This window comes from Falco punctatus (genome assembly GCF_963210335.1).
Source record: "Falco punctatus genome assembly, chromosome: 1".
Lineage (NCBI taxonomy): Eukaryota > Metazoa > Chordata > Aves > Falconiformes > Falconidae > Falco > Falco punctatus.
In genome coordinates this window covers 19,078,444-19,099,930 of record NC_137580.1, presented here as the reverse complement: position 1 = coordinate 19,099,930, position 21,487 = coordinate 19,078,444, and the positions used below count along the sequence as shown (strand labels likewise).

The 21,487-nt window shown below is 40.9% G+C and overlaps 1 long non-coding RNA gene across 1 annotated transcript in view; it reads left to right on the top strand.

Moving 5' to 3' along the window:
• The first annotated feature begins 549 nt into the window (after window positions 1-549).
• LOC308068767 overlaps window positions 550-21,487 on the top strand; it is a 65,351-nt gene continuing 44,413 nt past the window's right edge. The window contains exon 1 of the long non-coding RNA XR_013930122.1: window positions 550-14,134. This is a non-coding gene — a long non-coding RNA (uncharacterized lncRNA). The remainder of the gene's footprint in view (window positions 14,135-21,487) is intronic.

Genomic DNA, 21,487 nt, shown 5'->3' with positions numbered 1-21,487 from the left:
CCTGCCACTGGCTGAGGCTGAGCCCATCAGTGATGGTGTAGCACCTCTGGGATAATGTATTTAAGAAGGCGGGAAAACCCCTGCACAACAGCAATCCCAGCTGGAAAAAGGATTGAGAATGTGTGAAAGCAACAACTCTGCAGATGTCCAGGTCAATGAAGGAGTGGGAGGAGGTGCTCCAGGCACTAGAGCAGAGATTCCCCTGCAGCCCGTGGTGAAGACCATGGTGAGGCAGGCTGTCCCCCTCATCCCATGGAGATCCACGGTGGAGCAGATATCCACCTGCAGCCCATGGAGGTTCGTGGTAGAGCAGATCCCCACCTGTGGTCCAGGGACAACCCCACGCTGGAGCAGGCAGATGCCCGAAGGGGGCTGTGACCCCTGGGCAGCCCACGCTGGAGTAGGCTTCTGGCAGAACCTGCAGAGACAGAGGAGCCCAGGCTGGGGCAGGTTTGCTGGCAGGGCTTCTGACCTCATGGGGAACCCACGCTGAAGCAGTCTGCTCCTGAAGGACTGCACCCTGGGGGAGGGACCCACATGGGAGCGGTGTGTCCCTGAAGGACTGCACCCTGTGGCAGGGACCCACACTGGAGCAGTGTGTGAAGAGCTGCAGCCTGTGGGAAGGAGTCATGTTGGAGAAGTTCATGGAGAACTGTCTCCTATGGGAGGGACCCCATGCTGGAGCAGGTAACACTGTGAGGAGCCTCCCTCTGAGGAGGAAGGAGTGGCAGAGACAGCGTGTGACGAGCAGACCACAGCCCCCATTCCCCATCCCCCTGTGCTGTGGTGGGCACAGAAATCCGGAGTGAAGTTAAGCCCAGGAGCAAGGGAGGGGTGGGGGGAATGCATTTTAAGGTTTAATTTTTATTTCTCATTATTCTACTCTGATTTGAATGGTAATAAATCAAGTTATTTCCCCAAGTCAGGTCTGTTTTGCCCATGACGGTAATCGCCGAGTGATCTCCCTGTCCTTATCTTGACCCACGAGCCTTTTGTTATATTTTCTCTCCCCTGTCTGTCTGAGGAGAGTGATAGAGTGGCTTTGGTGGGCACCTGGCATCCAGCCAGGGTCAACCTACCACATTGTTATATTCTGACAACCAAACATCTGTCAGAGAATCATGAGTGTCTTTGATGCTGGATCAAAGTAAATCTAGTGGTGGGGTGATGCTTCTGTTTCTTAGGCTTACTCCTGCTCAAGTTATCTGTGCTTTCGTTGTCCGAAGGCTGGCTCATGAGCTAAGTGCAATAAATTAAAATTGCAGAGGTACATTTGTAAAGTGAATTAAGTCAGTCAGGATAATGAAATTACTGTTCTATGTAATATTCTACATCCACACCTCCAACTGAATGATACTGCTGATTTTTTTTACCCTAGATGGCAATCTTATGAGATGTGATCTCATACACTAGGGTGACCTAGTATAACATTCAGATGTGAGAAATGCATTCTTATTACTGTCAAAAACTTGAAAGACCATTTTTCTTCATGACCAAACTTCACCTTTTTTGTTTGAAATTTCTTTTGGCATAAGGGGATTGTTCAGAGCACTAATGACGGGAAAAAGTAATAGTGAAATTAACAGCTCTCACCAGTTGCTCTTCTGCTCTCCAAAATATGGATTACAGGGATTAACAGTCCTTCAAGGGACAGGATAAGTAAATGCTCAGTCTTATAAAGTGCTCCTAGCTCAGCTCTGTCACAGTGTAACTTCCTTGAATGCTTTGTGCTGTGAACTGATCACTTGGTTTTCTAGTACTGAGAGCAGCGCTTACTGAAACATGCAGCTAGTCAGCCCAAAAATGGCACTGGCAATTTGCAATGATAAATTTGTAGAATTAAATAGTTCATTGTCAAGGGATTACCAAAACACCTGAACATAAGCCATCTATCATTTGAAAGGCTGAATAATAGTCAAACCCTAGAATTTTTCCAGGTAAATTAATAGTTTATATCCCACTGCTGTGCTCAGAGTTTTGACTTTATTAACATGTTACACATACACACAGTGCTATTACCTGTTGCCTTAGTAACAATATATATTTCCCTGGTAACATAGCAAAAAAAAAAAAAAGTGAGCATGCATGACTTTGAAGAATCTAAAACAAATATATAAATAAGTGGAGGGAGTCAGGTCTGAAGGAAAGACATGCAGACATTTTTTGTGCATCAGAAAGAACTGAATTTTGGGTTTCCTATTGGGGAAATAAATGGGGAAATATTTCAGGAAAAACAGAATATTTTTGTCTCCATGTAAATGACTCCCTAAATTAATTTCATAATTGGAATTAAAACATTTTTAAAGCAATTATCTTCCTTATTTATCACCTGTCCCTCTTCCTTCTATGATGAAAGTACATCCCCAAACAGTAAAATTTCCTGATTGCTTTCTAAAGAAACAGAATGGAAGAATTATTGGAACAAAATAGCCAAGCTATATTTTGAGCAGTTTTATCTGTGGTTTTTGGTTTCCTAACAGTCAAACTGCAGTGTCAGGATGGCGAGACAACCATGTCAGAGAGGATCAATCCGTGGAAGGCTGGCTTTACAAAGCCTTAGATAACTTAAGTCAGTTTTAGGTACTGGTGATAACATAGTAAGACAAAATAAATCACGGCCTACAGAATATGAACTTGCATTTCTACAGTACTGTGCACTTGAGCTTTGTGGTGTGATTTACGAACAATGTGTGACTTAGACATGGACAGGTTGCTGTCAGCTGTTTGTTATTTTAAAGGCTTGGGACTAGAGTCAGGAAATCATTTCTGTTTAGGACCGTGCAAACTAGATTTTACAAATTCAATATTACTCAAGCATATGCTTAAAGCTAAATGCATTTGTAAATGCTGATCAGAATAGAGATAAATTTAAAGAGTATGGGGATGTCACTTCATGAACCAGGGCCAAAGACAAGAGAACTTAAGTGCAAGTCCTCTGTTTTTCTGTACAACTCTTCTCATTGGTGTCATCAATGCCTTATACCACAAGCTCACGTCATATCCGTGTGAGACTGTCTAAATGGGGAAGATTAGAACACTTGAAATAGCATGCAAAAGCATAAGGAATGGTAAAATAACTGCTAGCCCACTGCTTATGCAAATTTTTATTTGCTCAGTATTTAGTGATTTAATTTCTGTACGTGTAAACCACACTGGCTTTCTTTTATTCCTCATGAGATCACTGTTATGGAGCCATTCCTTATTAAACTCAAGCAAATTTCTGTCTGTGTAAAATTACACATTCAAGTAGGTGTGAATTCCAAATGAAATTACTTACTTTTACTGCAGTACCCTTTTGACACAATGTTCTCATTTAATTCTCTTCCCTCTCTATTTTAATTCTTGATGCTGAGTGGTGTTATACGTGTGGTAGAGACAATATGTGAAACTTGTTATTTGGGTAGCTGTGAAAAGTACCTATGTAGCAACATCCAGTTTTTACTTTACAAGAAAAAGAGTGTGTATGACTACAAAGCCCTGGCCCCATCCAGAATCCCCTTGTCACAATGTGTATCCAGCTGAAAAGACTTTTCATACAAATTTTATTTCAGTATTAATATTCTCAATTCTTTACTTTTTTTTGTGTGTCTGTTTTTGGTGGGTTTTTTTGTTTGTTTTTGACTCTTTGTTTTATAAGCGTATTGGCTCCGAGATATTGTACAAACTCCTCAGCTTCTCACCTATACTAGATTTGTGGTTGCTATGGACTCCTGTGACTGTGGCCATAGTAGCCAGAGACATAAAAGACAGACAGTTTGTGGTATACAGGCACATTCTCACTGCATTCCTAATTTTTATAAATTAATGCTGATAATCAAACTTCGGAGTCTTTGCTTAGCTTTCTCCCCTGACTTTAGCTGGCGTGCCGTGTTTGCTCAATGTGTACATTTCATTGCAGCTCTGTTGAGCAAGGAAATACTGACCTTAGTAGGGGCAGACTCTGGAGCCTGGAACATGCCAGTGCCACAGCAAATTCAAGGAGAGCTGCTATTACATCCACTCCTGAGAAGAAGGAGAAATTAGTTTCTCAGCTTTGCAGAACACTGCCAAAGTTTGCATTTCTCAGCCATGTTTCCTTAAAAGCTCTTTATTATTTTAAAAAAATTACCATTGCCAGAAAGGCAACAAAAGAATCTTAGAAGGAAAATAAGACCTATAGCCCATCCTGGCTTGTCAAAGCTAATGATGAGATGAAGCCATCTGTCTCTTAAAGGTATGTTAATGTTTAACCTGCTACTCAGAAACCTTTTTCTCACAGCGAAGAGCTTAGTCAGGAGGTTAGTACTGGATACCCTGTTTTCAGAAAAGGAAGCAAGCAGTACCATACAGCTGCATAAAACCAGGAGCATCAACCATTACAATGTTACTCTCATGTCCTACTGCATTGTGTGGTGATGGGCAAGGAACAGAGATAACAGAGTTAGAGCAGCATAAACTTTCCTTTCCTCAGTACCCTTCAGGCTATGCCTTCTGCCACTTTTTGAAGTGAGCATGATTCCTGCCTATACATCTTCCTGATTCTCAAAACGGTGCAGGCATAGGGAGTAAAAGCAAAAAACTTTTAGGCTTTAGGTGCCAACAGCTATTTCACTGAAGCTCATCTTAAATGTCTAAAAACCTGGCCTTCTTTTCTGTGTTTGTCCTGCTAGGAGCATCCTACTACTTTTTGACACCCTCAGTGTCTCCTCTATACAATCACCTGTTTTTAAAAAAGGCAAGATTTGCATAGCTTTCTCAGTGTGTCTCACCCCAGCTCAGCTCAGCGCTGCAGCCTAGCTGCTGTAGAGGAGCTTTCATAGCAGCCCCACAGTCTGAAGGACGAAGAATTTAAGCCCTGCTAGTCTTAGCAGTGCAGCCTCAGGCCAAGGAGAACGTAGCTGCTTTTTGGCAGCTACACGTTTGTCCCTTAGATAAATCTAGCATTGGGATTTGGCTGACCTCAGGGACTTCCAGCACAACCCTTAAGCCAAGCTTTTATTTTAGCTACATGAGAGAATAGTCCCCATTAAATCACATAGGTCCCGCCTGTCAAATCTGCTGTACCGTGCGTATGCAGAGATGTTAAGACAATTAACCCATGTACAATATGTTGACTGGGATTTTTTTCACAGAGAAGATGAAACTGGAAAGAGTTTTCAGCAGAGTTTCAGAATGAAAGAGTGTATCACTACAGGTTAGTGCTTGTTTGAGTATTCTCTGTTCCATTCAGCGTCAAGGTTGTAACAGTTGTACATAGCTGAGTTTTTTACTGACTGTCATTGCAGTGTTCAACTAAAGGAAGGAAACAAAGCAAGACATTTTCACAAGATGATGACTGGCACCTCTGAGCAGCAGTCACAGCGTCAGTGAAAGATGAATAGTGGTGTCATGAATGGTAGGTTCATTAAATGATACACAGTTATGCAAGACTTGAAACAGGTATGTTCAGATCACCCTTTCTGTGTGACCTTGGGCAAGTTATTCACACTGTTGCATGGTAGATGAAGTCAGATTTACCTGCCTATGTCTTTCCATTTAATAAGCAGGGAGCTGATTTCCAACCAAGTTGTCTGATTAGGGCAGGTAAAGCTTTACGTGGAGTGAATGCTTTTTTTCAGTTGGTCGGGCTGTTTTGAGGCTTATCTCTTGATGTACACAGTGTTTCATCCTGCAGTCCTGATGCTCTGAATGTCTCACCCTCATCTCATCTCTTTGGAGAGAGATCAGCCACATCTGAATTGTACCTAGATTTTCTTGCAGTAAAACAAAGAGTGATTGGCATCCCAGGGCCTCCTCTGGGAATATGAAGGTCATGGGCAGTGGAGGTTCTTACTCCCGGGTATATGATCTGACTAGAGTTATTTTTATACGTTTTCTTGACACAGTCTGCTTCTTTCTCGTTGCTTCCCAGCTGAAGTTTGAAAGGTAGCCCCCAGCCTCTGCCAGCCCTGCTACCCCAAGGGGCTGTTTGTTGCACAGTGGTGCCCTGGGGCTGTCACATCTTACTACACAGGGTATTCCCAGGGCTCAGGCTAAAACAGGTCTGGCAGTGGTCACTGACCACTGCGCAATGTTAAACCAAGCCCCGACCAGCTAAGGCCGAGACACAGTCGAGCGCTGGGTCTCTGCACTGCCAGGTTAGTACAAAGCCTGGTGCTTTCTCCTGGTAATGGCAAAAATCATGTTTACTGGTCTGTGTGGCCCCAATGGAGAGCTGGGACTCCTAAGATGTCAGTTGTGATCAGAAATCGGAAAACGTGCTCAGCTGTTGTAGGTTACCCATAGCCTCTCTGCTGACCTTCCCTCTGGTAGATAGCTCTGTTGCAATAAGCAGCAAAGACATGAAAACAAAATGGATGTGTCTTGAGATATTTGCTGTAAGTTAAAAAGTAAATGTTACCCTACATTTTACAAATACAAAGACTTACATTTTTCACAATTGCATTTAGCTGATCTTTGTTAACAGTTCATAAGAGCACAACTACCAAAGTCTGCTGTAACTAACCACAATTTATTTACTAAATACGTCAGATCATTTCTGATATACTTAATATTAAACATCAAGTACTATTTCAGCAGAAACCAGACTTTTCTTGCCAAATAATGCTCTACCAAGGCACATGGGACAATTTGAGGTGTTATGTGTCCAGTAGATATCACTATAATAATGTGTGTCCACCTCCATAACTAATTAGATGACCCTGAACTACTAAGGTTTCTAGGGGTTGGGTTATATTGTGTTTCTTAGTGTATAATTTCTATAAATTCTTTTGCATTTTTAAGAGGTCTCGTGGATCTCAATGGATATCATATTTTGCCCTTAAAATGGCAAAATTAACCTACAATTTGACTGAAAGATGACTTGCCCTTTTTTTTTTTTAGCCTGACACTCAGTAAACCGAAGGGAGCTGTCCCTATCATTACTAAATTGACTCTTTTTTCAAGCTATTTTACATCTCCGATTTTCATTTATTTATGAAGAGAAGCGAAGGGAAGTCTATTTAATGTTAGTGTTGTAAGGCAGAGCGCCCATCTTGTGCCCAAGCAAGCCACTGACTCACAGCCATGATGGCTGCAGCAGATCAGATCCGACGCTGCAAGAAATTAGAATCAGAATTTATGAATATACTGATCTGTGTATATCTCATTTAAAGCTGGGATCTTAGCCCGTGCGTTTTCTACTCGTGACCTCAGAGATCCCAAATGATAAGGCACCATTTGCACTGATTTCCCTAGATTAATTTTCACACTGTCTCTTGAGTGTATGTGTGGCTTAGTCACACGCCAAAGCCCTACACCTACCACTGTAGCTGTTCACCCAGAACTGAAAATGAATGATTTTGTACTTAGAAGATACAAATGGTGTGATCACCTTCAAGACAAAGAAAAGCTTCCAGCTATGTTTTATATTATTACTATAAATGGAAAATAAAATTAAACCTAAAATAGACACTACAGCCCTTCAGTGCTGTACTCTACCACTGATACACTTAGCGTTAATAACATTTGATTAGCAAAATAGTATTGGGTTTGACATGTTACTTACAGTGTTAGGAGGAGCTCCCTGGGACATACCTAAGGAAACAGGGTATTGCCAATCTCTTCTAACTCAATTCAGTAAAAGAAAATTGTCTAGTGTTTCTGACACCAGAGATGCGTCAATACAGATGCCATTACAGAACAAATTGGCACTGATTATCACTACCTTTAATCTCTTCTATTAATGAAATCATTAGCTATTTTCATGTCAGCTGAGACAGGTTGTCATAGCAACCTTTATTATTTGACATTGATCAGGAGAGTTTTCATGTCCCAGAAATCAATGAGTAATGAGATGATCTAAAAATTCTGGGTAGTGGTAGTGCTGAGAGAATGAGGTATGTCAAATTCTTAATGGGCGCTTTTAACGTCTGGAAAAAAAAGAAAAGCAAATAGGAAAGGAAGTAAAATACCCAGAGAAGTTTTGAAGAAGATGCTGTTTTCCACTGTGCTTTATGTTCTTTGCTATAAATCTTCATGTATTTCAAATATTATTCTGTGAACTTTTAGTAAGCCAGAATACACCATGGCTCGTGAATCCCTCAGTCTAAACAACTATGCAGTCCCTGTTGGAGCAAGTTAGTAAAAGAGCTGGTACCTGAGGAGCTGGAGCAGAGAATGAGTGAAAGAGCAGAAAACACAGCCGTGTGTTTCCAAACTGTCTGCGTATCTTTACTACTAGATGTCCCTATAAAAAAGAGAATAAATGGTCTCCCAAGTAACTTATGTACAAAGGTCATAGCTTCTTAGCACAAGGTGACTGTGCATGATGACCATTACAGGTGTAGTGCTTTTGCAGTGGTTAGAATTTTTGTGTGCCGTTGAGATGTCTTTTCTTGGAAGATATGCTTGGAATGACAGAGAAAGGTACAAACTCTGTCTAGAAATATATAGCTTGAGACACAAAAACCCAGTTGACTTACACAGGCTGAAATACACAAGAAAAAATGGTAATACACAAGAAAAAGTGGAATTTGTATCAGTTGTTGATCTATAGCATGCTTTATTCAGTTGTTGTAGGTAGGTGGGAGTTATCTTTGACTGATCCATGTTTGAAGCATAGGTAATTCCTTTTAAATGAGCAGGAACAGGCTTCCTGGGCACACGTAAAGGAGAACAAGTGTGAAATAGAGGTTTTCCTAAAAAATCCTGGGATGTCTATGAGAATAACGGAAGTGATGTGTTAGTATTGCAGTACCAATGAATGTGTCAAAGTGGAGGCCTACCATTGGATGCATCATGAAGGATTATGGTGGGTGTTTTGCATATTTTTTTTTATAGTGAAGGAAAACAGCTTGGAAAGCATAAATAGCTTTTTTCCTGCATTTTTGGTGCTCTAATCCTGTGATAACAGATGCCAGTGTCAGGACTGAGAGTTTTAGTCCACAGGATTTAAAGTGTTATCAGTTTTATAAACTCTGCACTGGTTTTTAGCAACACCCCGATGTGAAATGTATGAGGGTTGCTGGAGGTGCTCACATGGTTGCCTTTCCTTGTTTACCCCAACTTTCAAGAAGTGGCCTATGAAATTTATAACCCTCATGATGGCAGCTTGCTCATATTCCACTGCCACCACCATCTGGTTTGTATCTAGGGAGGCTTCTTTATAGAGTTCCACTTCTCCTGGACACTTTAAGGAGAAATGTTATATAATCAAAAGACAGTTGGAAAAAGTCACTGACCCTTGAATTATTCTGAATTGTTCTGAACTTGGGAACCAGAACTCTCCCCCTGCTTTTGCATTGGTGAGTGTAATTTCCCAAGTTTTCCATCTTCTGTGTTGCTTGCGTGCAAGAACTACTTTTTGCCTTCTCCAGGAAGGAGGTAAAAAATAAAAAAGGAATTAAAAAAAAAAGTAAATTAGCCAGAAGTTTCCCTAAAACTTGTATATAAATTAAAATTTACAGGCATATCTACTGCATGGAATGCTCTGCATTTCCATTTTCTGGGGAAAAAAAAAAAAAAAAAAAGCCTTTTCTTTGCTGTGCTTCACCTGCTTTGGCAAAACCCCAACAAACAACCAAACCAAAAAAATTGGTGCTCTCTGCACTATAAGAGCCAAATTACCATTTCAGTCTCAGAATTATAAGACTTTTTCTACAAAGATGACATTTTTTTCTTTCTGGTTCTTTGTGGGGCAGAGCTGAAAACTGACCCGTGTAAATTTGAAGTGTGTTAATATTATTTGTATGTTACTCTTCCAAATAACAAGTAAAAAAGCTTTAGTCTTCAAAACACTTTGAATTACTTTAGGTAATTGGTTTTTGTTCTAAGCAAGCATCAGAGCATTAACAAATTAGTAGGCTTTTTCATGTATTTTCACATCAAACTCCCAATGCCATTAATTTTCACATTTCACTCTGTGATATCTTTGGGCAGTAAAATGGCACAATTTTATGATTACCTGTTTATGGGATGCTAATAACGAAGCTGTGCTCTTTCATGGGCCCCTTACTATTAAGTCAAATAATGCAATGTAACAAATTTTACCTTGTTTGATAGGTTACTCTTTCTTGTATGTATTTTCATACTGGAAGAAATAAAAGTCTAAGGTGTGAACTTTGGAGGACCAAATGCAACTTGTATTTACATATTCTAAACATGAGTTATACCAGTTTGTTTCAAGGAGCTTCCTGACAGAAGATTAGGGATGTCTTGTTGCAGAGTTAAATACAACTTCAAGCTTTTCTTAGGACATATACCCAAGGTTACTGCTGTCTGAGACACAGATAAAGAAGTCATACCTGTACTGAGGAGCCAGAGAAAGCTGGATATGTTTCCAGTGACATAATTTCCCACTGCGCCATTGGATACTGAAATTCATATTTCTGTACTATATAGGCAGAAACAGACTTCTGGCTTTGCATAACCTAAGTGAAAGGGGATAGTATTGTGCTATGCCCAGCATTTCATCACATGCTTAATGGTGAACCTGAGATTAATCTCTTTGTTTCTCCTTGCTCTGTGGAGGAGTTTCTCCAAGGCACTAGCAGTAACTGGCAATTGAATGTGTTGCCTCAACTGTGCCCTGCCTGGTCCAAAGCAGTGAAGAAGACAGGTGGCACTGAGTCTGGCTGAGCCCCACAGCAGCCCTCACAGTGCTGTGCTTGTCCTGGGAGCTAGAAAGGTGGTGACAACACGCCAGTGTTATGACCTCTGCTGAGCAGTGCTCGTGCAGCATCACGGCTGTCTCTCCAACCTTCCCCCCACCTCACCTGTAGGCTGGGGGTGAGCAAGGTCTTGGGAGGGGACACAGCCAAGGCAGCTGACCCAAACTGACTGATGGGATGTTCCATACCGTATGATGTCTGCTCAGATTTAAAAGCTAAGAGAAAGGAGGAGGAAGGGGTGGGCATTCGTTATTTACGTTTGTCTTCCAGAGCAACCACTATGTGTACTGAAGCCCTGCTTCCTGGGAAGTGGACAAACATCACCTTCTGATGGGAAGTAGAGAATAACATCTTCTGTTTTCCTTTGCTTCTGTGCGTGCACCTTTTGATATGGCTTCATTAAACTGCCTTTATTTTGACCCACAAGGGTTTTTTTTCCATTGTACTTTCTCCTGCCCTGTTCTGCCAGGGAGGGCAGTGATAGAGCACCTGGGTGGGCACCTGGCATGCAGCCAAGGTCAGCCCACCACACAGGCTCCTGTGTAATGCCTGTGCCTTGCCTCGCTCCTCACTCAGGCTGGCCATGCTCTCTCAAAAGCTGGCTTGGGCCTCTTATTCCCCTACAGGGAAGTTCCTGATCTTGCCTGGAAGCAGGTGGAATAAAACACTTTAAATGCATGTCACAGATGAGGCTGGAAAAAAGGGTAGAAGAGTCAGTGCTGCTGTAATTATTCCAGTAATAGTGCCAGCAGTGGAGGAAGGTACAGGCGCTGAAAATGCAATTATGGCAGTGACTGCGGTGGTAATAAAAACAGTGCAACAGCAGGCACCCACTTGTCTTTTTCCTTCCTTTAACCTGAGCCATCAAAGGAAAGAAATGGCAATATTTTTAATGAGAAGAAAAGTATTCTGATTTTAATCACACATCCCCTTGCCGCTTTCCGCTTCCTTAAAATGTACCACTGGGCAGAAAGTGATGTTAGAAACAGAGAGGCTCAGTCCTTTTAGGTAATGCTGCCCATATAGCAAATTCCACGGAAATCAATAGCAAGGGGGAATACAGAACACTTTATTTAGTTAGCTCAATTGTATCTTCTGTTTTTAAGAAATTTACTATGCTCAGTCAATTCGCTGTCTTGATTCGAGTGAGACAGACACATGGAGGGAGGCAGTCTTCGGCCATTAATACGTTTTGTTTGTGTTTATAGGTAACTCACTGGGATTTTTCTTTTAACCACTTTTTCTAGCTGCTCTGTTTACTGTTTTAGATTGAAATGTGGGATCCTGAAATTCCTTGGAGAGCAAACAAACCTTGGGAAGAGAAATACTTCAAGTCCAAAAGCTCAAAGGAGGAGTAGGAAATTATGTGAATACTTCCTATGTTCATCTTCAGGAATTAATCAGAATGAGAACTGATGTCAAAACATGCCATAGTCAGCCTCAGCAGTTTACCACAGACCTGCTTCTGCCTTAAGTTGAACATTAAGAGGAAGAACACTCATTTCACTGGGCACTTTTTATAGTAGAAACCCTTTAGTAAGGGGTTGGTGCTTTGAAACAGCTACTATTATACTTGAGAAGGAGGTTAAACCAGAGTTTGATTTTTTTCCAGGAAGTGTGTTTTAAGAACTGGCAGATCGCTTTCCCCATTATTTTTTTAGATTTTTTTTTTAGGCTGAAAAACTGCTTTCTACGTTCATGAAAGAGGAAATAGTCTGATTGATTTTCATTAACTATGGAAGAACTCACAGCTTCCTTAAGGAGACAAGAGAGAAGTTACAGCTGAGCACCTGTTATAAATAGAAGCTGAAAAGCAAGACCTTGTCAAGCTGTGGAGAAGAAGAAACGCAGCAACCTGTCTGGGGCAGCACATGGTCATTGTAAAGGCAGCTGGTAGAAAAATGTAAGTGAGATTGATTATTTTTAAGTAGTTTGATGTGAAGGTTTATGAGAGATATTTGTGACTGCTTGATTAAATATCTTAGCACCTTGTGGGAAAGAGTTCACTTGGCTTGTTGGCTTGGATGGCTGAGGCTGTAGCTGTGGTAATGATGGGCCTCTGGATCTCAGTCCCTTTCTGTGTATTTTGCTAACTCTCACCTCTCCAGCAGATCTCTACCATAACTTTGTGGCTAAAATATAGACTGTTCAAGGATCCTGTGATGCTGGACTTTGTCCCTCTTGGGATGTTTGCTGGTCTTCATGAGCATGACCAGCTTTTGTGAAGCGGATGGTCCTAACTGAAATTTAATTGCAAATACAGTCTGAGTTGCTTTTAGTATTTTCTTTCTCTGTCAAAGGCAACTTACAGGTAAACAGCAATTCAGAATACTGAGGGATATGTTTTCCAATTGTTATGAATTGTATGAATATTTATTTCCATTTTGGAACATAGATCTTGAATAATTTTTAGGATTTCTGTGCAAGTGGAATAATTTTTATGATTCTGTTGTTTAATGTTAAATTCAACAAGGACACCTACGTCATAGTTGTTAAGGGATATCTGAGAAATAATCTACAGTATAGGTAAGAATAGGTTAACCTGATTCTAATTCCTTCAGCTTTTTAAATTAATGAAATAGTTTAAATCTTGCATTTTCATCCCAGAGATTTTTGTCTAGGTTGCCTGTGATTTTAGTATAATAAGGAAATCTAATTTAAAAATCACTTGGTAAGAAGAGTGAGAAGAAAATATGTCATTCTTATTCTGTTTAAAATTCTCTTCATTTTTCATAGTACAAAAGACAAATTGGCAGAAATAGGAGGAAAAGCAATTAATTATACACAGCAAATTTTAAAGAAAAAATAATACAAATAAGGTGGAAAATGATAAATCTCTTATTAAAGACTCCCTCCATCAGAGTTGTATGTGATAGAAACACAAACCTGTTCCAGTAACAGAGAATAATTAAGTAAGGATTATCCTTATTGGCATAACTCAGTGACTGGGTAGATCAATGTAACTGTGATTAATTTTCTAACATCAGTTAGAGATGGTGAATGTTTAAGTGTTACAAATCATCAGCACTAATCATATGATATGTTGAAATTGATTACAAAACCAGCAGCTTTGACAAATTGTCATCTTTTGTGTTAAACAGTAACATTTCCCCAGCGTTGCAGTACTTTTAACTAGTGCCATACATTTTTAAATGTATAAACAAATGCCCAGAAAAATTTATTTTAAGATCAGTGGTTTTATTTATAGCATGGATTCTGCTGAAGGCTCTCTGCTGCACCCCTTCTTTTGAACATTACAGCTAGCCCTGGGCCAGAATAGACTGAAGTTAACACAGGCACTTTCAAAGCTAAACCTCAGACACCAGAGACACCTGGTATTCGATCTGTCAGTCTCTCCTCTGCCTGTTCCTCTTTTTCAGAACCTTGTTATGCAGTACTGATGCACAAATTCATTCTTCTTCTTTTCAGATATCTCCACGTGAAATCTGTAGTATGAAATTCCAGAGATCTACATCTGGATCCGAAGTCCCATACTTCCAAAAAAGGTGCCAGAATTCTGGAAATTCCTGAGTGGGCTAAGGTGACTTAAGCACAGTTAGGGCTCAAAAAGTACATGTGAAGAGGTGATGAGGTGTGAGAGAGGAAGAAAGACAATTAGCTATGGGTAGTACTGAAAGCTGGAGCTTGGCTGTGAGGGTTTAGGGGCTAGATAATCATCCTGCCTCCCTGGAGGAGGTGGGCAGTGTTCCAGAGTTTTGCAGAACTAGCTGGAGAAGTCCGTGTAGGCAGAAAGTGGTCCCAGTAGGTTAGTTCAGGCACTCTTTTATTTCAGAGTGTGCAGAAGAATCATCATCTTATGTGGGATTAAATGGTTAAGTTGTTCATGTCACATAAATGAGTGGTAAGTGACTGATGGATTTATTTTGAGAATGTTGATTAAAAAGGATGTTTTTGTGATGAAAAAACAAGCATGTACCTTGAACTAAATATCTGGTTGTTCTAAAGGAAAATGAAAAACACTTGCTGTAATTAACAGAGGGTAGATGCTTGTTGATGTCCTTTTTCGTAATGTGGGCAGGTCTGATCCATCAGCAGAATCCCTCTGAACTGACACTCTTAAAGAGGCTTTTGTTGCAAAGAGATGGGGTTCTGATATTTGTTGTCTGTCTGTCCATCTGCTCATTCAGCCACGTTTGAGATTTCACAGAGAACATTACATGGTAAAGGAAAAATACAGCTGTCAACATTCACTCTTACTCCTTGACCTGGTTTTATGTTGGTCAAGTGAGGGTTAGGGCTAACACTGCATCCAGAGCAGGCCAGGAGTTCAACTTCATAGTAAATCTTGTGGAAATAGCTGATCACAGTAGCTTTTTATAAATAACCGTGTGTTACGTGCTAGACAGGGTGGCTGTCACATACGTTTGTGAGAAACATACCTCTTTCTCTCTTAAATGAACAAAATCTGTGCAGAGGGGCCGTTATCTGAGTTCCTGTAGAGAAAGCAGAGAGGAGGCTGTGTTTTTAAATTCCTTATCAGTAGAAAAAAATCTTAATCTAGTAAAGTATCAAATCTTCTTGTGAGGGGCTCAGTCAAAATCTTCAGGCACAGATTTTAGCTAAGGGTTGGAACTGAATGTAAATTTACGTGGCTGTGCATGGGAATGAGAGGAAATACTTTCCAAATGCACTTTTTAGCTTGATTTAATTAATTATTTCTCCTTGTCGCAGGGGCGCTGCTCTGAAAGCAGGCTGAGTGCCATAGGGAAGGAAAAAAAAGGGGTGAAGCCTGTAGCTTTCACTCTGTTCATCCAAGCCTGCCCTGTGTAACCACTGCTGCTATATACCAAATAAACAGTATTTTATATGAAAGCGAGGAATAATGACAAGGAGCTTTATCAGTCAGCTATATCTTGAGTCACAGGGCTTCCCAGGGTTTTCCTAGGGTAACATAGCTTCTGCAAAGTGAAAGACCACAGGGCTAAATACAGAACGTGTTTATTAGCCTTGCTGTGTTTGCAGCTTTTCTGGGGCTTTCCTTGCATGCTGTGTGCTAGACAAGCTTTGGGACATATTCTGTAGGGGAATATATTTTCCCTTTGATTTCTTGCACAGGGAACTACTGTAACCACTTGGATGCTGTAGCAGTACCGAAATGGATCTGCTGCCAATCCCTGCTGTGCAAGTGAAGTACATTTTCTCTCTCAAAGCCTGCCTGCATGCCCACTGAAGGTGCTCAGGCTGTATGTTGAAGGGGTAATTTTAGCTTGAGGATACAGACCAAAAGGGCAAAGGAAGAGCTGATGATGTATTTATTTCCCTACTTTCATTTCCACCCCCCACCAAATTAACACTTCTTTCAGTCTTGTTTGTGCCCTAATGGTCTTTCTGCATCTCGGCTAAATAGATGTGTGGATCCTAAAGAAACTTATAAGGATTTCCAGATGGCAGAAGAGAGTAAAAACGAAAGGTACAGATAAAGTATAACTTATGCAGAAATATCTAAACAGTATCTACAGAGAACTAAATTAAGACTGAACTAAATTTTACTGTACAAAAAGCAATAAGATAGAGTTCTGAGCATGTCATGCTGTGGATCAAAAATCTGCTGGTGTTATGGTTATAAACCTCCCCCCCCCCCCCCCCAACTTTAGGAGAAATATGCATAAACCCCCACTATCTTAAAGGGCTTGTGTCTTGAGTAGTATTTTTGCTTATGGCTTGTCTTGAGTAAAGTTGTGTTGCAGGTGCTGCCCTGAATATTTTCACTGTCCATGTCCCCAGCAAGAGAAGGGTATTACTTTGCATCAGTTGCTGACCCCTGATGACACTGGTAACTACCACCCGCAGTCTGCCCGAACCAGGAAGCTCCCTGTAACATTTTAGGTACTGAAATGGTTGTCTGTTTTTAGAACACGATTCCTGACTCCAAAGGAGTGGTTGTTTTTCTTCTTTTAAATAGAGTTCTTGTTATTAATCCAATCCATCTCCTCCTACCTCCTTTTTTCCTTACTCCCCTAAACCTCCTTTCTTGCTGGCTGCAGAACTGCAGAAAGCTGAGTTCTGCCTGTGCTTTCTTGGTGTGGTGACACTGGTTTCCTTAAAGAGGGATCTGGTCACAGAGCCTAGATTTTCTAGCACTCAGTCCTGTTGTGTCGTGAAAACCTCCAGCGATGGGCACTCCACCATGCCCCTGGCAAGGTTGTTCCAGCGATCGGTTGTTCTCACTGTGAAAAATGTATTTCTTATATCACGATGAAACCTCTCCTGATGCAACTTGCACCCATTGCCCCTTGTCCTCTCCTGTGGCTCTGCCCTCTTTGTAGCCAGCCTTTAAGTACTGGAATATTGTGATGAGACCTTCCCTTAGTCTTCTCTTCTCCAGGGAGAAAAGACCTAACTCCTTCAGTCTTTCCTCACAGGACAGGTTTCTCCAGCACTTTGATTATCTTCATGGCCCTTCTGTAGACTGTCTCTAGTCTCTCTGTCTTTTTTTAAATTGTGGGGACTAGAACCAGACACAGTACTCCAGGTGTGGCCTGACAAACATTGAGTAGAGTGGGGTGGGTGATCACATCTCTGTCTCTGCTAGTAATACCCCTGCAGATGCAGCCCAGGATCCGATTTGCCTTCAGTGCTGCAGCTGACTACTGCCTGATGTTCAGCTCGTTGCCCACCAGGACCCCCAGATACCTTTCAGCAAGGCTGCTCCCACAAATCTGAGCCTGGACTGGGCTCTTTGGATATTTTGTTCCAGGTGCAGGGCCTTGTACTTTTCTTTGTTAAACTTCATACTGTTCTTGCTAGCCCACTCTTCCAGCCTGTCCAGGTGTCTGTAAGAGATGCACATCGTACATGCATTGCACAAATACACAAGTGTTTCTTTGCGCATGCTGGATAAAATCTGTTCTGCTTATCTGGGAGAAGATAAACTTCCTTCACCACTTGAAAATTCATAGGAACAGAGTTTTGTGCTTTGTAAGTTTTATCCACCCATGGCAAACTATTAATTACTGGATTGTTGTAGAAGTAATTTATATAACTTTTCTGGTCACTAGGTGGAGATAGGCAACCACAATGAGGACAGCTTTCCCTGCATTTTGTACTATGAAAGGGAAGAGATTATTCTGTGCTGATTTGGACAGCAGGAAGTGTATTTTATCATTAGAAATACTATTTTGGTACCAGGTTGCTTGAGGATAGGATGACACTTGCACTTGCCAATCCATAGCTTTGTATCAAAGCAAACTTTTTCACTGGAATCTGTTTTTAATCAAAAATATAGTTTGGGCATAAATTAATCTGATGTACATTTTATTGTCAGTAATACACTGCTGAATTTAGACAAGGAGGAACATTATTTAGATCATGCATAATATGTGTGTGTGTGTGCAGAAATTACTTTACTAGATGACCTAATTAAAAAAGAGGAACTTGTAGACATCAAATAAATGTTTTCTATACCATGGAACCAAATACAGAACGTACTATGTACCCCCTTGTACTGGCAATTATGCAATGCAAAACTGTATGCTTCACACTGTGTTTGTATATTCCCTGTGTATTGCATCTATGTCGGTACACAAGAAATAAAAATGCAAACAGCCTTTCAGCACCAGCTTTTGGAAATTGCTCACTTAAAGCCACTTACAGTTACGGGCTCTCTTCAGTAAGATCCCTCTTCATCTTTAAGCTGAAGTTGCTGCTTCCTGTTGCTTAGTTTATAAAACAGGATTAATTTCTAGGAACAATTTGTAAACACTTGGAGACAGAACAATCCTGTACCTTCAGGTACTGAAGGCAGCTACAAAGCTGTGCTTTAGGCTGAGACTCCTCCATGCGGACGTGCATAGCTGCGACAATGAAAGCAGGCTGGCTGCTGAAGCTGGTCAGTTGTTACCTGCCAGGCAGAGGGGAGTACAGTGCTGCATCCCGAGCTTCCTGGGAGGTACCAGGTTTTATTTTTCTAATTTTATTGATGAAACTAGCTTCTAGGCCTCTCTTTAGCAGAAATGATGAGTTAATAAACATCCTGACCTTCCAGAAGCAGTGATGAATGCATCCAGGCAGTCTAGGTATGTACGATTACCATATGCTGACTATAAATGGAGTTAAACAGGGCTGTGCATTGGCTGCAAGATTATTGAGAGCAAGGTTTGAACTACTGATCAGCAGTGCTTTTAAATACAATACTGGCATCTTTGTGTTGTGTCACACAGACCATTTGCCCCCACCTGGGGAGGTCTCCCCCCCTAAAGAGTTAAATCTGGCTGGTACTGCTAGAAGCTGGTGGGAAGAGCTGAAGGGAAATTTGTTGGCAAATGGGAGAGAAGACAGTGGCATATAAGAAGGACTGCTGTGCTAGGTGAAACTACACAGCAGCTTAGCTAGGTAGTTTGTCTGTGCCCTGTGTGTGCGTATGTGTGTGTAATAACATACTTTGGACACGGTTACAACTATAGGACTGAGATACACCTATAATTCCTCTTGAATGTGATCCAATCTGACAATTTGTGAGGGTCCCGACTGAAAGTTTGTATCCACAAGTGTGTTTATCCTCCATTGATTCAAGCACTGGAGGTTTTTTTGGTGTTTTTTTTTTTTTTAATTATTATTATTTGGTTCTCTTTTTTTTTTTTTTTAAATTTTAAATCCTTTTAGCCTTCACAGCATCCTGTGGCAATGAAGTTCATGGTTCGTTTATTGCTGTATGGAGAAATACTGGTTTTTTTCTTATTATCCTTCAGTTCTCATGTTGTGAGAAGTAAATTTTTTTTCCCTATTCACCTCCTCCACCTCATACATTATTTCTTATGCCTCGGTCATATTGTTCTTATGGCATGTGCATCGTTATGGGGACTGAGGACTAGAGATGACTGGAATGTGGGAAATGTGGAGAGATGGAGAAAGCATCATCATCAGGGTTCAGTCACAAAGTTTGGAAAAGGGATTTGATTAAAATCACTCTCATTGGCCACCTGAGAGGTGTTGGCCATTGTAGATGCTCGTGCTCTGTATTCTGAAGGACATTAAGTTGCTTTCTGATTTCTTATGGGGTATAAAGTACTCTGCTGTCAGGCTGAATCAGTTTCTGTAGATATTAATGAAACAGTGCTGCTCAAATTGTTAACAAACTTTTTTACCGAGATCAAGACCTTTAGTAGTGGGTCTGTAGGGTGCTGGTGCAGAGCGGCCTGTGCACAGTGCTCAGAGATTTTCTGAACTGTCACAGAGAAGATTTGCCTGCTTTTCCTCCTACATGTGAGGCTCCTCTCAAACTCTAATATGGTTTCACAGAGATACAGATGTTTCTTACCAAATTTTCCATCTGCAATGTCAGCAACATGAACCCAAGTGGCAGTGAAGGAGACTTAAGGGCCTCCTTCTGCTCCCTTGTTGCCAGGATATCTGAAGAATTTATCTCAACAGGTAACACTAGCCACTTAGGGTCCTTTAAGAAGCACTAAAGGTTGCACATTTCTTCTCTTTGTGTTTCTCCTTGAATTTTTTAGCCATTTGGGCTTTCCTGGACTTTTGTTTGCTGGCCCAGCAGAACCATTTGGACTGGGCGTTGCATTGCTTTCCTCTCTATGTAAGATGCTTGGTTCTTTTTAGTTTGGTCTAGACCTGAGCTTCCATTCTGACACACACACAAGTGTATGCTTTAGACCCAAGCTACGGATTTTCCTTTGGCTAAGGAGGAATGTGGAGTCTCAGATATCCTGGTTCAAAGTGAGTTTCTTGAATAGCCTTTACTCGAGTGGTGTTTATAAAAAGTAGCCTGCTCCTTCCTTTTCTTCTCCAGCTTTTGTTAGGCCTGTCTCTGACTCCTGTTTTACCATTTTTGTTCTGTCTGCACTCCTGACTTTGCCTTCCCTCATCTTTGTGTAAGTGGGGTAGGATATTTCCATCCACACAGAACTGGGCTACAGCAAAACTGCATTCATTCTGCTAGGATGCCATTGCTTAGTAGGAGCTGTGAAAGGAATGACAAACATACTTGGTGTAAAAGACAGTCCCAGAGAATTTGGCTTTCAGATGTTTTATCAATTATAGTGCACGTACAAGACTTCATTCACAATGCTGAAACAGTACACACGCTGGAGCAATACATACTTCTCTAGCTTTTGGGAATTGGAGTCTAACCAGAGACAACTCAAAACTAAGATTTTTTTTAAGATTAAAAAAAAAAAGTTTTTCTTGCAAGTAAGTTGGAAGGACAGGACACTTCCAATAGGACTTAATTTGCTCTAAAGAACATAGCGCTACAAACTATCAACAGCTACACTGATGATGACTCTATTGAAATGTAAATTAGCTCATTATTAATCGCTATGAGCTTTGAATTTAAGTGTTTAATGACAAAAATGGCCCATATATGAGAGTACAAGAAGAATGGATTCCATAATTACTTTCACTAAGCCAGTCGCTCTCTGCAGAGCTAGCTGAGGGCCTGACTGGCAGGTGTTCTCAGGGAAAGGTCCTGCAAAAAGCTGTGAGAACCTGTAAATATCTAGTGCATTATGTATGCTTGAAAACTCTCTCCCAGGAAGTATTTTTGTTGCTACTGATGGTTTCTAGACTAATTCAAGAAAAGTCTCCAAAGAGGAAAGCCTTTGCAGGCCCTGCTTGATGGGGTTTAACATCAGCAGAAGCCAGCTAGTGCATCTTCATTGATTTTGATGAGCTTGTGCAGAATTTGTAGCAAGGCTGGCCTTTCACATGTAAAACCAGCACGGCATTAGAGAAGCAGTGTCAATAACACATCTGTGTGCTGTTATGACCTCTTTTAAATTCTGCCCTCATAATCTATGTATGCTCCATTTGTGTGGTGCAGATCCAAATGTCCTTTTTAGTTTCAGTATTAAAATAGTAGAGGCATTTTATTTCTTTAAGTA